General features: G+C 28.8%; 1 pseudogene; it reads right to left on the reverse strand.

The window, feature by feature from the left end:
* Nucleotides 1-1,520: 1,520 nt before the first annotated feature.
* LOC126839750 (uncharacterized) lies at nucleotides 1,521-3,574 on the reverse strand (annotated as a pseudogene).
* Nucleotides 3,575-5,160: the final 1,586 nt, after the last annotated feature.

Raw genomic sequence — 5,160 nt, forward strand, 5'->3', positions numbered from 1 at the left:
TCGTTGGCCGTACTATAGGTCTATAAGAAAACTAATTGAACAATTATTTTTGCTATTAAAATGAATGAAAACAACTCCGATTTTAGAGTTCTATTGAAGTACAGAAGTTGTACGACAGTTTAATGTAAAGTGAACAGTAAAAATTCTTATCTGATTGGTATTTAAAAATGTGTTCTCTTATCAGACATTTTTTCTGTCATTCACTGGTGTCATTACCCTATAATGAATAATGACTATTGACTGATACATTATACCAGCAGCAACATTACTATAATTACAGTCAAGTAAGAATATTTTACAATAAATTCGTAGTACTTATCATTTACCGTTTTAGCTTCGATGTAAAGCGAGAAGGTATTGATTTTACTCTGATGTGGGCTTTTTTTTAGCTGTATACACTGTAACTTTTTTAATACTAGACCAATTCCTTCGAATAGCAACTCTATAAATCACAAATTTTATCTAGTTTGTACTTTGGGGGGGTAAAAGTTGAAAAAGTTTTTTTCTTCACAGACGAAAGTTGAAAACAAAAAAAAAACGTACGAGTTTTTAAGTTAGAACTTTTACTGGCTATAATTTCGAGAAAAAGAGTCGGATCGAGTTGAAATGTTTAAGAAATAATTATTTGGTATGCCTGCACACGTCAATTGTGTTAAATTTAAACTATACCCATTTCCCACCCCCCCTAGGGGGTACAGGTTTTTTTGTTTTTCAGGGTTTTTAGCCGTAATTTTAAAACTTTTGGTTTGAAAATTTGCCAGTAGTTGGAACTCATATGTACCCATAACATGTTAAACATATATAACATATATTTTAACATATATCTAACATTTTACATAACTATATCAAGGATAATGTATTAATGGCTCAAAATTTAGACCCTGTCGAAAGAGAACCTAACTGGACAAATCTGCCAAAGCAACAAGGAAATGCCCATAATTCTGCATTTCATGTACGTGAAACATACAAAACTTTTTTAAATTCTAATTGTGGTTCATTACCATGGCAAAGTGACAAGTTTGTTATTTTATTAAATATATTAATAATATTAATTATTTTTTTTAAATATATTGTAAAAAATATATTCTATACATTTTTTTCATTGTAAATACGTAAGTTTATAAATTATAATTTTGAATACATTTTGACTTTTGAATGGTGTTAGTATTCAATGAAAAATATTGAAATTGAATAATGAAAAAAATAAAATTAGTATTTATACTACGTATTATTATTTAAGTTACACTTTTGTGTTCAATTCTTTACTGATTTTTGACCATATTATGTTGCTTTTATCGAAAATCGAAACTAAAATTCAAAGGCAAAACACTACATTTAGAGAAGCAATTAGTACTAAAGAAAAACTTATGGTCTGCTTAAGTTAAGTAATAAAATTAATATTAGACATTTATTATTTTAACAATATTTAGTACTTAATTATAATTTTTATAAAAATTAATATTTAAACAAAATGTATGTTTATTAATAAAACAGTTTTTATTTAATTATATTCTGGAACGAATTTTTCATAATAGAGTTGTGTAGATGTCCTTTGAGTGTTTGGCGATGGTGTTGGAGTTGGGCAATACAATATTGAATCATCCGGACTCGATGCCGATTTATCAGATGTAATTATTGGCTGAAGCACATTTTTTTGCGGCATAACATATAGTTGAGTAACTTTGGTTTGAAGTATTGTTATTGTAGGTATATTTGTTTTGTGTTATGGTGTTGAAGAATTGTCCGGAACTTGTAATTTTGAGTTTTTAATTTTTAACTGTTGCCATTCTAGTTCGGATATTACAGTGAAAAGTTTGGATTTAGCTAAATGTTGATATTCAGGTGAAAACGTTTCAACAGTAGCGGCTAGACCATTAAAAAACAAATCAATTGGATCATTTTGAGTCGCCTTTATCGCTTTCGACTAAATATTTCATTAGAATAGAGGAAGTTGGTTCTGTTTTGTCTATTTTTCAGTTGCTAGCATCAACGTATTTTTTCTTGGTCGGATGTGGTTCGTTGCCTGCTACCAAGAATTCATAATACACGTCACGTTCTGTCTGGACTTTTTTGAGCTCGATTATAAGCTTCCAAGTTGTCGGGTTGGTCATGCACAGCTGCGCCTGGAGCCTTCGGTGAGCAGCTTCCGAAATGTTATTAGTTTTCTAAAAAAAAGGTAAGAAATCGATAAAAATTTATATGAGGCTGGAATTTAATTATTTAAATTTTCAAATGACTTAGGGCCGACCCCATGTAGTTGGGAGTGTAAAGCAAAGATAAAGAAGAAGAAGAGATGACTGCTTAAGAAGATAACGTTGGAAACAGATGAGGCAGCCTAGGTATATTCATTGCTGTTTTTTACAAAGAAGGTTCCCTGACTGATTCCCTATCAGGGATAGGATGCCATTCAAGAAACAGGACCAGATTAATTGGAATGGAAAGTAAAACCGACAGGAAGAAATACAGCAGTTCATACTAAACAATAATTGGTAAAGTATTTTACCACTCACCATTTGATGAGCTAAAACTCTATTATAGAGATTCCAAGTTGGAATTGGAAAAATTGGTGATCTCCTGACTCCTTCTCGCCTGAATACACCGATATAATACATCTCCAACCAATCAAAAATGAGCTGGAGTGCGGGGCACACTCCGTCCAACACAACACTCAACTCTTCAAAGCGAGTAGCTACTTCATCTGGTGGAACAAATGCCAATGCTGTCACCATCCGTGCATACATTGCGAAGTCGACATTATTTCTATAATCTCTAAAGGATAATCAATATTAGATATGCAAGTTTATAAACATATTATTTTAACATACGCCATTAATTATGCAGTTCCAATTTGTTTTTTCAATTTTTTTAATAAATGAAAAAAACAGCCACGGATTTCTACATTTTGAAATTCATTTCTGAATGCGTTATGGATAGCAATTTCAAAATCCACTGAAATGCTACCTGCATCGATGCCCGGAACCAAACGCTTCAACTCTCTTAAAAGTGTTATGGATGTACCCTGCTCCTTATTAGATAGTAGTGCGTACATGCACGGGTGGACACCACCATTACGACATCCCAAGATGACAAAAACTCGTTTAAAAAGGTTTGGACTTATACTAAATGTGCCATCAACAAACCACTCCTCAGATCTTCTCTATACAATTATTTGTACTGTTTTCTTAAAAGTATTTTTTGAGTGAATTTAAATTCGAATTAAAAAAAATATATGGTATATTTTTTGAATTAATTATTAACAAATCATATTTCTGAATTATTGCATCTACCCATTCATCGATTTCTTCCCAGCTTAATTTTTCTTCTTCTTCTTCTTCTTCATCCTCTTTCTGATCCAATAAATCTTTTCTATACCTATAATATTTTAATATATGGTTTAAAAATAGAAGATGTTTTACATTTTTTTATATTACCAATAATCAATTTGTTCATCTTCTTCAACATCATCCTTATCTTCTATCTTCAACTCCTTAAAATATTCTTTAATCAGCTCGATTTTCTCTTTATGTTTTAAATGGTCCGGAATCCAAGGAACATAATAATCACAACATGACATATTTTCCAAGTTGTAATTATAAATTGTTTGTTCTATAAATTTTCTGTCATTAATGCAAATCATTATGAACTGTAAAATAATGTAATAAAAATTAAGGTGATAGAAAAAAAATGATTTCAACTAGTTTACATATTAATCTATTATGACTTCTTTAAGAGATATAGCCAACGAATTACATAGACCAGCTAGAAAAATATTTCCAAGACGTAAAGTTATTACAAGGTTCATGGATGAACTTTGGCAAATTGATTTAATGGATATGCAGGCGCATTCGAGGAAAAATAGTGGTTTCAAATATATTTTAGTTGTTATTGATACGTTTCCTAAATACGTATGGTTAGAACCTTTAAAAAATAAATCAGCAATTACTATAAAAGATGCGATGATGAAAATATTAAAAACTCATCAGCCTAAATTTATTCAATCGGATTTTGGATCAGAATTTCATAATGAGAAATTTCAAAATATTATGAAAAAATATAACATTAAACATTATTCAACTTATAGTAGTATCAAGGCGGGGATGGTAGAACGAGTGTTTAGAACTTTAAAAAATTATATTTATACAAATTTTACAGCTCAAGGCAGTTGGGACTGGATAAAAGCATTACCAAAACTAGTAAACAGATATAATAATAGTAGACACAGAACAATTAGTTGTACTCCACAAGAAGCCAGATTAACTCCTCATTCTGTTACACATAAAAGTTATTCTAGCAAAAGTTTAGAGAAAAAACCAAAATTTAAGTTAAATGAAAAGGTTAGAATATCAAAATATAAACACATTTTTAATAAATCTTACACGCCAAGTTGGACTACGGAAATTTTTACTATTAGCAACATTTTAGATACTAATCCTATAACCTACAAATTGTCTGATGAGAAAGGTGAGCTAATTTTAGAATGTTTTTTTATTTTTATCAACAATGGTACTATATGTATTTTTAGTTTTTTTCTTTACTTTTTTTTGTTATTGTATTTTTATAATATCTTTGGCAATAAAAAAAATGTACTAAAAATTTTCTTGTAATGTAAAATAATTTCAGCTTTCTCAAAAAAAATATTTATTGTTTTCTTCGCGTAACATAAAGTTATTATAAGATATTTTTCCTAATATTATTATTCAGAATTCCGTCAGATTGTTACATAAAATATGTAAATTTAAAACTATAATGATCTCCATAAAAAAGTTTTAAAAAAGAGGTAAAAATTCATAGAAAAAACGGGAAAAAACAACCACAGTAATCAAAATAGTTAAAATAATTATGTGAAAAAATAAGATGGTTTCTTTTTTTTTTTGTACATTTTTACCACTTTTTTTTGGTTTTTCAAAATGTTTTTATGGAGATTCTAATTTGAAATTTACACATTTTATGTAAATTTTTCTCAGCTTTCTGAAACAAATTTTGGAAACAAGAAAAACCAAATTTTTAAGTTATTAACTCAATTTCTTAATTTTCTATTACTGGAAAAAATAAGTAATTTATTTTCAGAAAACAGATTACTTTACATAAGGAACTAATTTTTAATAATTGTTTTTATGACCGAAGGTAATATAAAAAAAACAATAAAAAAGAAGAGTAAAG

The sequence above is a fragment of the Adelges cooleyi genome, unplaced genomic scaffold (assembly GCF_023614345.1).
Source record: "Adelges cooleyi isolate 19-005CV unplaced genomic scaffold, UGA_ACOO_1.1 ACOO_flye_CR_arks_rails_tigmint_CR_PRNA_307, whole genome shotgun sequence".
Classification (NCBI taxonomy): domain Eukaryota; kingdom Metazoa; phylum Arthropoda; class Insecta; order Hemiptera; family Adelgidae; genus Adelges; species Adelges cooleyi.